This window comes from Heterocephalus glaber, unplaced genomic scaffold (assembly GCF_053883595.1).
Source record: "Heterocephalus glaber isolate CG9 unplaced genomic scaffold, H.glaber_assembly_v1.0 deba00001790, whole genome shotgun sequence".
NCBI lineage: Eukaryota > Metazoa > Chordata > Mammalia > Rodentia > Bathyergidae > Heterocephalus > Heterocephalus glaber.
Genome location: NW_028258473.1, coordinates 5039720 through 5053457, shown reverse-complemented (window position 1 = coordinate 5053457; position 13738 = coordinate 5039720). Strand labels below are relative to the sequence as shown.

Below are 13738 nucleotides of genomic sequence, written 5' to 3'. Positions count from 1 at the left end.
GGATGCAAAAATCCTCAACAAGATCATCAAAAAGATCATACATCATGACCAAGTAGACTTTACCCCAGGGATACAAGGATGGCTCAACATACACAAATCAATACATGTAACATATCACATAAACAGAAGCAAAAACCAAAACCACATGATCATCTCAATAGATTCAGAAAAGGCTTTGACAAAATACAAATTCTTTCATGATAAAACACTGAAGAAAATAAGCATAGAAGGACCATATCTCAAGCTCATTAAAACCATGTGTAACAAACTTACTGTCAACATCATATTAAATGGGGGGAAAAAAGCTTTCTCTCTAAAATCAGGAATGAAATAAGATTCCCACTATCACCACTTCTGTTCAACACAGTACTGGAAACATTTGCAAGAGCAATTAGGCAAGAAAAAGAAATAAAGCGGGCATGTACAGGAAAGGAAGTCAAATTATCATTATTTGCACATGACATAATCCTAAACACAGAAAACCACCAATAATCCATCAAAATACTCTTAGAGTTAATAAATTGAGTATTATAGCAGGAGACAAAATCACCACATAAAAATCAATAGCATTCCTGTACAATATTAATTATTAAATTTTTAATTAAATTATTAAATCATTAAATTAATTATTAAATTAACCCACAGAGAAAAATTAGTAAAAAATACTATTCCCAATAGTATCAAGAAAATTAAATACTTGTAAATTAACCTAAGTAAGTGAAAGACCTCTGCAATGAAAACTATAGCACTCTGATAAAAGAAATCAAAGAAAACACCCTAAAATATAAAGTTATCTCCTGTTCCTGCATAAACAGAACAAATATTGTCAAAATGGCCACAATTCCAAAGTTGGTGTACAGATTTAATGCAATCCCAATCTAAGTTCCACTAGCATTCTTCACAGGACTGGAGAAAGCAATCCTAAAATTTGTATGAAACCAGAAAAGACTCAAAATATCAAAAGCAATCCTGGGTAAAAAGAGCAAAATGGCAGGCATTACCATCCTGGAACTGAGGGTGTGTTACAAAATTATTGTGATACAAACAGCATAGTACTGGCACAAAAGAGATGAGAATCAACGCAACAGAAGAGATGATGCAGAAACAACACCAAATATATTCAACTACTTGATGTTTGACAAGGGACAAAAAGCATATCCTGGAGGACGAAAGATAGCCTCTTTAATAAATGGTGTTAGGAAAGCTGGCTATCCAAATAGAGAAGATTAAATCGAGACTCATATTTTTTTTTACCTCATACTAAACCAAAATCAAAGTAGATTAAAGAATCAAATTTTAAAACAAAAACACTTAACTTGCTGAAAGACAAAAATAGATAAAAATCTTGAAGTCATAGTTGAAGGCAGGAATTTTCTGAACAGAACCCTGGTTGCATAGGAAATAGTTCTAAGAATCAACAAATGGCATTGTATCAAATTAAAAAGCTTCTGCACATCAAGAGAAGCAACTAACAGAGTGAAAAGATAACGTAGACAGTGGGAAAATATTTTTGCCAGTGATTTCTCAGACAGAGGTCTCATATCTAGACTATATAAAGAACTAAAAAACATAGACACCCCAATATAAAAGACCTAATCAAAAAATGGGCAAGCAAAATGAATAGAGACTTCAAAGAATGATCATTGGCTGTTGGAGAAATGCAAACTGAGATTCTATCTCACACTAAGATTCTATCTTACCTCAGACACTGAGATTCACCTTACCCTAGAAAGACAACACTGAGATATTATCTCACCCCAGCAAGAATGACCATCATCAGGAAATCAAATAATAAATATGGGAGAGTCTGTGGGGAAATAGGAACATTTCTACACTGTTGAGGGGAATGTAAACTAGTACAACCACTATGGAAACTGGTGTGGAGATTTCCCAAAACTCTGAAACTAGAAATTGCATTTGACTCAGCTCTTCCCTTTCTATGTATCTTCCCAAAAGGTTTAGGCATCATATTACAGTTATAGACGCATATCGATGTTTATAGGTGCACAATTCATAATAGCTAAATCTTGGAATCAGCCTATATGTCTACAAACAGATGAATGGATAAAGAAAATGTTGTATTTACACACAATGGAGTACTACTCTGCCAGAAAGAAAAACAAGCTTGAGTCATTTGTAGGAAAAATGGATGCACCTTTAAAACCATAATGTTAAGTGAAATAAGTAAAAAAAGAAGCTTAAATATTACATGATTTTTCTTATATGAGAAACCTGAAGTATATATAAAGAGCAAAATAGAAGATAGATAACATGAAGCAGGGAGATCTTTGTCAAAGGGGAAGGGGTTCAAAGATGCAGGGTGGAGGAGGGTCAGGGGAGGAAAGAGGAATTAAGATGTGTCATGTACGTGTACCAACTCCACACAAGGAATGTAAACATTATGCACTGCAAATATGTACAAAAAGAGGAAAGCATCAGAAGCAGAGAGAGGAAAGGGAAAGGAGATGAAAAAAAAGAATTGAGATATATTATGTGCATGTACCAACTTCCCACAAGAAATGTAAACACTATTTAATGCACACATGTACTAATAAATAATAAATTAATAAATAATTAAATTTATTAAGTGCCACTGAATTGCACTTTAAATAGTTTAACTTTATATTATGTGTATTTTGACTCTATAAAAAAAGGGAGGAAAAGGTCTGTTTTAACCATTGACATGCTGCCTACATCTAACAGAAGCCAGGAGTCTCCTTGCTTTCCCCATCTACCCATGTGAGCAAGGATGCACCTTGGCTCAGACTTGCCACAGCCTGGAGTATGTGAACAGAGGGGCCTCTGAGGTGGTAGTGAGGCACTTCACAAACCCACAGGCTGTAAAGCTAGGCAGACAATATCATGAATTGCAGGACTCAGTCTGGATATCCTAGGAAGAAACCACTCATTCAAAAAACAAAAGAACAACACTTGACCCAGCAGGGATCAGTGGAAACAACTCTGCTGCTCACTGAGAAACAGAGACTGTATCTGGATAAAGAGAGACTTATACAGCCCGAGGCAGCAGCAAAAGCATGAGACAATATTCCCCAAATGCCCAGTCCAGAGGAAAAAATGTTGGTCCACTTTGCTGCACTGAGAGAAAGAAGTGAAGAGCCATCCAGCCACAGTGGACTGCCGGCAGTAGGTCAGCAGATTGAGGGAATTTATGGTGAGAAGTAGAGACCAAGACAGCCAAACTCCAATCCCAAGATCACCCAGGGCCACTAAATCTGGCCCTATCTACAAAGGGATGGAGGCATTCCCTCTGCCCTGTGAAAAGAGACATGGCTGGGCCGGCAGCCTTGACCAGTAGCAGAAAGGGGACACTGCTACCATGGACACAAGCAAAGGACCCTAGCCAATAGCAGGATGAAGGAACTCTGCATTTTTGCCCAGAACGTGAAAATAATCAAAGATGTGGAACAGAGGAGCCCATTCAAGACTTGGGAGGATCCAACAGCTCACAGACCCAGGGGTAGCTTCAGGCTGGCTCCAGCAGAGGGCATCACAGCAGCTGAGAGAGCTATGCCTACAGTATCACACTGGAGAGACTTGGGCAAGAGATACCAGGAAGGCTGCTGACTAGGAAAGGCCCCAGCTCTCAATCCTAGAAGTCAGAAATAGCCCTGCATCCAGCATTCATCTTACTATAGACCTGAATGGGGCTGCACAGCACATTTATGGGCTCTGTCTCGAACACTAACACAGAACTGTGGACACTAGAGGAATTTTAGTACTTTTATTATTTTTCTTTTTTCTTGTTTGTTTGATTCATTTCTCCACTTTGGTCTGGTAGGTTTTCTTTTTTTCCTGTTGTTGTTTAGGTTTCATACACTTATACTTATTCTATTCATCTTCTTTCTCTCTGACCCTCAACTATCTCTCTTGATTTTATTAAAATTCCATGTGATTGAACAGTGTCTTTTAGTTTGCTTAAATATTCCTTTGTTTCCTCCTTCATGCTTTCTCTCCTGTCCTCTCCTCAAATATCCCAAAGCTTGGATGTTCATCCTTTGCCCTCCAGCCTTGCTTCTACTATATTTCTCTTCACTAATCTCTCTGTTTTGTTCCCTAGCCCACTTAAATTTCCCTCCTACAGGATAAAATCACTCTACTAAAGGGAAACACTGCATACAAGCTCCTGATTTAAGTTCAATCTTGTTATACAATGGCAGAGCTTGCTCATATGGTTTAAGGTACCAAACTAATAGGGACCACAGTTTGTCAGTTGCTAGACTGTGTTAGATGCTATTGATATTGCTAATTGTACTACTTTAGCCAGGATATTATACCTATTGTAATTAGTTGTTCTCCAGTCTATGATGAAACTACAATTGTCTAGGATCACAACCACCACCACAGTCCAGTACAAAAGAACTGGGTGCTGAGATAAATACATAGCAACCTATCATCCTCAATAGATTAGGAAGGTAAGATCTTGGGATAAACCCAAAGACCAAGAGTGACCTACATCTAGAAGACATCTCTGAGGAACAGGCATTTTCTAGAGAAGCCTTGATAATAGTGATAAAGCTATCTACTGTAAGAAAACTACAAGCAACAACTCAGAAAACAAAATAAAATTTAAAAATAGAAAATGACAAGATGTAGATGCAAAATGCAACCCTAGGAGGCCAGCTCACCCAGGACAAGTACAAGGGACAACAAGATAGAGGAAATTGGAAGCAACCTACCTGAACTTTGTGAAATGATAGCTGCAGAAGTAAATAAACAAAAGGAAGAAGCTATAGAGAAAATAATCCTCAAGGTAAAAAAAAGAAATGACAATCAAAATGAAGGACATGGTCAACAAAACTAGAGTAGAAACAGATTAAAAAATAGAGTTTAGGAAAATGATGGAAACCAGGAACACCCTATACAAGAAGGAAAAAATGTAATACATGAAACAGATTCAAACAGATATCTAGAAGATTAAAAACTCTATTGAAAGTATAGGCAATCATTTAAACCAGGGTGAAGACAGAATTTCAGATCTAAAAGACACAATTGCAGTTACTGCTCATGAAAAGAAAGATATCTTAAAAACAACAAGAATCCATGAAAAATCAATCCAACAATTGCAAGACCATACCAAAAAAATATAAAATGGGTCAAATCAGTAATGAAGGAGCAGAAGAAAGTGCAATTGCCACAAAAAAAAACCTGTTCACAGATGTAATGGAGGAAAACTTTCCAAACTTGAAAAAAGAATTGGACATACAAATAAGTTAGGCATACAAAATTCCAAATATTCATAACCAAAATAAATCAATGTCAAGGCATATAATAATCAAAATCCAAGAAATTGAGCACAAGAACAGATTAAAAGCTGATAGAGAAAAGAAACAAATCACCTATAAAGGAAAACCCTTTAGAATCACAGCAGACTCCTCAACACAAACAATTAACATAGGAGAACATGGAGTGAAGCATTCCAAGCCCTAAAAGAAAGCAGTCTCCAACCCAGATCGATGTACCACACAAGACTATCTTGCAAAATCAATGAAGATATAAGGTACTTCCATGACAAAGAATAAGAGAAGAGATTCATGATCAACAAACGAACTCTACAAAATGTTCTGAAGGGCAGAAAATGAAAACCACAATTTCAAGAAAGGAAACCACCAAGAGAAAGTAGCAACTAGGTAGGGCAAGCAATCAAAAAGAGGGGAAAGACAAGGAACCAACAGTAGGAAAATAACATGACAAGGATAAACTAATACATGTCAGTTATAAACATCAATGTAAAAGGTCTCAATCCACCAATCCAAAAAACAACAACAACAACAACAACAGACTGGCAGAATGAATCAAGAAACAAGATCCAACAATATGCTGTATACAAAAAACACATTGAACTAAAAAAGAAATTCATAGACTGAAAGTCAAAGAATGGAAACAATATTTCATGTGACAGGAATCCAGAACAAAATCAAGGGTAGTTATTCTATTTGTTTCTTTTTTTTTTGGTACTGGGGATCGAACTTGGGACCTTATGCTTGTGAAGGAGGCGGCAGAACCACTGAGCTAAATCCCCAGCCCTAGTTATTCTATTTGAAGACAACATGAACTTCAGGCCAAGACTGATCAAAAGAGACAAAGAAGGTCACTACATATTTGTTAAAGGAAAAATACCAAAAAAGAAATAATAATTATAAATATATATGCACCAAATATAGGACAAACAACTATATAAAGCAAATATTAATGGCATGAGAAATCTAATAAGCACGAACACAATTGTAATAGGGCACCTTAATATCCAACTGTCACAAACAGACAGATCATCTAGATAAAAAAATCAGCAAAGAAACATCAGAACTGAACCAAACTTGTGAACAAATGGACTTAGTAGATATCTACAGAGTGTTCCATCCCACAACATCAGAATACACATTCTTCTCAGCTACACATGGGGGTTCTCAAAAATAGACTACATACCAGCCCATAGAACATGCTTATGAAGTGCAAAAGAATTGAAATTATGTTATGCATATTATCAGACCACAGTGCAATGAAAATGGAAATCAATGGCAAAAGAAATCACAAACACTTGATAAACACATGGAAATTAAATAACACAGTCCTGAACAACCAAAGGGTCACAGATGAAATTAAAGAAGAAATCAAATAGTATCTACAATTAAACGACAATGCTGACACAAGATACCACAACTTATGGGATGCAATGAAAGCAGTTCTAAGAGGGAAATTTATAGCAGTGAACTCTCACATCAGGAAAATGGAGCGAGTTCAAATAAACAACTTGATGCTGAATTTCAAGCTTCCAAGAAAAAGAAGAACAAGTCAACCCAAAAGCTCAAGCAAGAGAGGAAATTATAAAGATCAGAGTAGAAATTAATGCAATTGAGGCTAAGAAAACAATACAAAGAATCAATGAAACGAGTTGGTTCTTTGAAAGATGAATTAAAATTGATAAAAACTTAGTCAACCTTATGAAAAGAGGGAAAGAAAATACTCAAATTCATGCAATTAGGAATGAAAAGGGTGAGATTACAACAGATTTTGTGGAAATCCAGATGATTATCAATACCTACTTCAATTACCTGTCTGTACTGTAATAAGATGGAAAAAATAGAAGAAATGGGCAGATGCCTAGATATATGTGAATTACCAAAGCTGAACCAAGAAGATATAAAAATTCTAAACAACCCAAAACAAGTCAATGAAATTGAAAATGTAATTAAAATTTACCAAAAAAGAAAATCCCAGGTCCTGATAGATTCATTGCTGAATTCTACAAGAAATTTAGAGTAGATCTACTTCCAATTCTCTTCAAACTCTTTAATGAAATAGAAAGGGAAGCAATACTCCCAAAATCATTCCTAGAAGTAAATATTACCCTTATACCAAAACCAGAGAAGGACCCAACCAAAAAAGAAAACTATAGGCCAATCTCCCTAATGAACATAGAGCAAATATCCTCAATAAGATACTGGCAAACAGAATGAAACAAAACATCAAGAAGGTTGTACACTGGTGACCAAGTAGGATTCATCCCAGGGATGCATGGATAGTTCAACATATGGAAATCAATACACGTAATACACCATATCAACTGAGCCAAAGACAAAAATTACATGATCATCTCAATAGATGCAGAAAAAGCATTTGACAAAGTCCAATGCCCATTCATGATAAAAATCCTACAAAAAATTGGAATAGATGGTCTTTACTGCAATTTGATAAGAGCCATCCATGACAAGCAAACATCCAACATAATACTAAAGGATCAAAAATTGAAAGCTTTCACACTAAAATGAGGAACAAGACAAATATGTCCGCTATCACTACTCCTATTTAACATAGTTCTGGAAACATTAGCCAGAGCAATTAGAGAAGAAAAAGAAACAAAAGGAATAAAAATAGGAAAGGAAGAAGTTAAATTATCATTATTTGCAGATGACATGATTCTCTACATAGAAGACCCCAAAAACTCTACCAAAAAACTTCTAGATTTAATAACCAAGTTCAGTAGTGTAGCTGCATACAAAGTCAACACTCAAAAATCAATAGCATTCCTATACATTCAAAGAAAAAATCATTAGGAAAATTACACCTTTCACAATAACACTGAAAAATGAAATACTTAGGAGTCAATCTAACAAAGGAAATAAAGTAACTATACACTGAAAATGATAGTACTCTGAAAAAGGAGATCAAAGAGGATATCACAAGATGGAAAGATATCCCCTGCTTAAGGGTAGGAAGAACCAACATAGTGAAAATGATCATACTTTCAAAATTGTTATACAGATTTAATGAAATCCCAATCAAATTATATTAGCATACTTCACAGAACTAGAGGAAACATTCCTAAAATTCATTTAGAAATAGAAGAAATCTAAACTAGCAAAAACAATTCTGGGCAACAAAGGCAAGGCAGGGGGCATCATGATCCCTGACTTGAAATTATACTACAGAGCTACCATGATAAAACCAGCATGGTACTGGCAATAAAACAGATCTGAGGATCAATGGAACAGACTAGAAGAGGTGGAAACACCAAACACACTCAGACATCTTATCTTTGACAAAGGAGCCAAACATGTTCACTGGAGAAAAGATAGCCTCTTTAATACATGGTGCTGGAAAAACTAGTTTTGTACATGCTTAAGATTAAAACTAGAACCATGTCTCTCACCATGCACTAAACTAAAATCAAAATGAATCAAAGATGTAAATATTAATACAGAAATACTGAATCTCCTGGAAGAGAGAAGAGGTAGAACTCTTGAGAACATTGGGGCAGGCAATGACTTCATGAACAAAACACAAACTGCTTGGGAAATAGTTCAAGGAATCAACAACTGGGATCTCAGCTTATTAAAAAGTTTTTGCACCACAAAAGAAATCACCAACAGAGTGAAGAGACAACCCAAAGAGTGAGAATAAGTTTTAGCCAGTAGTCCCTCAGAAAATGGCCTAGAGTGTACAAAGAATGGAAAAACTCAGACCCCCCAAATTTAAAGAACCAATACAAAAATACGCATCTAAAATGAGTAGACATTTCTCAGATGAAGAAGTAGAAATGGCAACAAATATATGAGGGCTGGGGATTTAGCTCAGTGGCACCGGGCCTGCCTTGCAAGCATAAGGTTCTGAGTTCGACACCTGGTACGAAAAAAAAAAAAAGAAATAGTGAATAAATATATGAAAAATGTTCAACATCATTGGTTATCCAAGAGAGGCAAATTAAAACAATGCTGAGATTCCATCTCACTCCATAAATAATGGCCTTTATCAATAAATCAACCAACAACAAATGCTGGCGAGGCTGTGGGGAGAAAGGAACTCTTCTCCACTGTTGGTGGGAATGCAGATTGGTGCAACCATTGTAGAAATCACTGTGAAAATGCCTCAAAAAATTAGGATTACAGGTCTCATTTGAGCCAGTTATTCCCCTTCTGAGTATCTTCTTGAAAGAATTAAAAGCATCATACCACAATGATATATGCACACCCATGTTAATGGCACAGTTTGTAATAGCTAAATCTTTGAAACAACACAAATGCCCATCAACCTATGAATGGATAAAAAAGAGGTGGTTTTTTAATACAATGGGGTCCTGCTGAGCCATAAAGAAAGATAAACTTGAGATATTTATAGCTAAATGGATGCAACTTGAGACTATACTCTTAATGAAATAAATAGGACACATATGTGTAAATATCACATTGTCTTTCTGGTGTGATAAACTGAAAGGGTAAATAAGGACCAACATGTAGACTAGATAATATGAAATAAAGAACTGTTCAAAATGAAAGGGAGACTGTGAAGGGATGAGGGTGGAAAAAGGGGAAAAAATCAAAAAGAAGGAAAAATGTAAACAAAGCTTTTGTAAATAAGGGAAGGGGGGGTTGAAGGGGGGAGGATATTAGGAGAAGAAGAATCAAGATATACCATGTACAGGCACGAATTCCCTTTGATGACTGTGATTATTATGTATATTTAAATTGCACCAATAAAATTAATAAATCATGAAAAAACCCAGAAGTTTTTTTTGTCAAAATGGCCATACTCCCAAAAAGGATATACAAATTTCATGTAATCCCAACCAAAATGCCAACAGCATTCCCCAGAGATCTAGAGCAAACAATGTAAAATTTATATGGTAGCAGAAGAGATACAGAATAGAAAATGCAATTCTGGGCACCAAAAGCAAAGCAGGAGTATCACAATCCTGGACTTCAAGTTATATTACAAGTCTATAGTGATAAAAAGAAAACCCAACATGGTACTGGCACCATAACAGACATGTGGATCAGTGGACTAGAATAGAGGATACAGAAGCAGTCCCAAAATGGACTTATGAACCAAGAAATTCAGGGAGTGGAGAGTGAGAGAAGGGGAAGGGGATGGAAAATATACAGAGGTTGCCAGGATTTAGAGATGGGGGACATGTGCGTGACTGTTTATGGATGCAGAGATTTGAGGGGGTTGATGAAAATGTGCTAAACTCAGGTAGTAGTAATGGTTGTATAACTTTGTGAATATGTGAGAAGTCAGGGAATTCTTCACTTCAAATTCATCCATTTTATGGTGCTTTAATTATATCTAAATGATATCTTACTAAAATATATAATGTATTAGTTATACTTGCAGTGTTTCACAGCTGAGCATGCAGCAGGCTTGAATTAAAATGGTAAGTCATTTTTGTCAGGTCAGAATGAACTCTTCCCAAGCAAGGGAGGAAAAAGCAAATTTGAAACCTTCTTGCTCTGAAGCTAAATAAAAGTAGTCAAATGAGGCTCGTACGCAGCAGAATGACATTATTAAAGTGTCATCCAAAGTGATATCCAAATGAGTTGATATTTGAATGGTTTTTCCTCCCTGCTATTGGGGATTGAACACAGGGTCTTCACACTGAGCTACATCTCCAGCCTTTCAATTTATTTCATTTTTTTAAGACAGGGTCTTGCTAAGTCATTAATTTGCCCAGACTGGGCTCAAACTTGGGATCCTTCTGCCTTAGCCTCCTAGAGTGCTTGAATGGCTTTAATCTTAAATGAAATTCTCCACCATGCCCCCAACTGTGCAATATCAAATTTTTCTGAGTATTTTTGAAATCATTCCGGTATGCTGAAACATTATCACAAATTATAAATTTGCCAAGTTTCCCCAAGTTCAGAAACATAATTTGTGCTCCTACCTCCTTAGTGCTTTTCCAAATATTCAAATGATACCTTAGTTACAAATTGATACATTCAATTAAAAGCTAATACCTTAATTGACAACTGAGAGAGATAGCAATTGGATACAAGAGGAAAGAAAGATACACTTACTTTTGGAATTATAGGCTATTGGTTTATAGGTTTAGGATTATAGATTTGTGGATTTGGTTTTAAGATTTTATATACCTGGAGACATATTTAGTTCAATCTTTCTCTCTAAGGAGAATAAGAAATGACTGTTGCAAAGCCACACAAATGCTTAATGGTAGAGGACAGATGAACTGAGAAAATGTTGCCTATATCATAATCTTTCCAAATTCTATTACTTGAATTCTCTGCACTTGATTTAAATGACTTTTAAATAATGTTGAATAAGGCCCAAGACACGGAGCAGCCACGATGGAAGGCCTGGACTACGGCCCCGACTTCCTCTCAGAGGAAGACTGAGGACTTAAAGCAATAAACATAGATCTTCAAAGTGATGACGCTCTGCAGGTGGACATTTCCGATGCTCTGAGAGGGACAAAGTAAAATTCACTGTCCATACAAAGAATTCGTTGCCCAATTTTAAACAAAATGAGTTTTCTGTTGTTCAACAACATGAGGAATTTATCTGGCTTCATGATTCCTTTGTTGAAAATGAAGACTATGCAGGTTATATCATTCCACCAGCACCACCAAGGCATGATTTTGATGCTTCAAGAGAAAAGCTACAGAAGCTTGGAGAAGGGGAAGGGTCAATGACAAAGGAAGAATTCACAAAGATGAAACAGGAACTGGAAGCTGAGTATATGGCAATATTCAAGAAGACAGTGGCGATGCATGAAGTGTTCCTGTGTCGTGTGGCAGCTCATCCTATTTTGAGGAAAGATTTAAATTTCCATGTCTTCTTAGAACATAATCAATATTTGAGTATTTGAGGAAAAAATAAAAAAGAAAAACTTGAAGATTTCTTTAAAAACGTGATCAAATCAGCAAATGGAGTCATTGTTTCAGGAGTAAAGGATGTAGATGATTTCTTTGAGCATGAATGAACATTCCTTTTAGAATATCATAACCAAGTGAAGGATGCATCTGCTAAATCTGATAGGATGACAAGATCCCACAAAAGTGCTGCAGATGATTATAATAGAATTGGATCTTCATTATATGCTTTAGGAACTCAGGATTCTACAGATATATGCAAGTTTTTCCTCAAAGTTTCAGAACTGTTTGATAAAACAAGAAAAATAGAAGCATGAGTATCTGCTGATGAACACCTCAAACTTTCTGATCTTTTAAAATATTACTTAAGAGAATCTCAAGCAGCTAAGGATCTCCTCTACCGAAGATCTTGGTTACTAGTGGATTATGAAAATGCTAATAAAGTGCTGGATAAAGCAAGGGAAAAGAATAAAGATGTTCTGCAGGTTAAAACTTCCCAACAATTATGTTGCCAGAAGTTTGAAAAAATATCTGAATCTGCAAAACAAGAACTTATAGATTTTAAGACAAGAAGAGTTGCTGCAGAACTTAGTGGAACTTGCAGAATTAGAACTAAAACATACAAAGGATAACCTCCAGTTGCCGCAGAACTGCCTGGCAGTGTTGAATGGAGACACATAAGCCACTTTCACATAAGCCACTTACCTGATAAAAAGGGCTGCCTTCCTTCAGATCTTTTTTTTTTTCCTAATGACATTAAGCATTTCTGCTCACTGGAAGTAAAGCTGACAAAGTGCATCTCCTCCTCCTCCTCCTCCTCCTCCTCCTCCTCCTCCTCTTCCTCCTCCTTTGAGAAGCAGCCAACAGTGCTTCACACAGGCAGCACCAGTCTGTGCCATCCCTCGAGCTGCGTCCCGGGACAGTGTCCATCACCTGCACCCATCCTACTTGGAAGTCCAGAGTCCAGTCTTTTTTTAAGTAGCCTTGATAACTGGGTTTATTTTATAAATAGTATTCTTTATGGCTGCCAATCTTATTTACCTTTAAATAATTTCTGAAGTTTAACCTTTTCAAAATACATTGTTCCAACAAGGTAAAGATGGCCCTTTCTTGATTTTGTAATTTTATTTTTAAAAAGTATTGTACTGTATACTCTTAGTTCATTCATGTATCTTTGTAAAGCATCTTAATCAGACTTACTTTTAATTAATCAACATGAAAGTTTTGGGCCAGACTTTATGTAATCATTCTAAGTATTATTTCTGAAGAAAAGTAAATGCATTAGTATGTTTGCCTTAAACTTGTAGACTACACCAATTATTGTAAAATAACCAGCGATAAGAGTGATAGTTTTAAACTCTGAGCTCATGTATCACTCTAAAATTTGGAGTAGCTGTAATAAATCTACTCTGATGTTATGCTTTACAGTGCAGGTTTTAAGTTTCTCTTTTGTTCTCTTGTTTCTTTTAAAATGATACATTGAGCTGGCCGTGGTGGCGAAGGCCTATAATCCCAGCACTCGGGACGTTGAGGCAGGAGGATTGCTGGGAGTTCGAGGACAGCATGGGCTACATAGCAAGACCTTGTCTCCAGGAAAAAAAAATACTGAACCAGTT

General features: G+C 36.1%; 1 pseudogene; it reads left to right on the top strand.

Annotated features, from left to right (window-relative positions):
* The first annotated feature begins 11579 nt into the window (after positions 1–11579).
* LOC101724088 (sorting nexin-6 pseudogene) lies at positions 11580–12804 on the top strand (annotated as a pseudogene).
* The last annotated feature ends 934 nt before the right edge of the window (positions 12805–13738 follow it).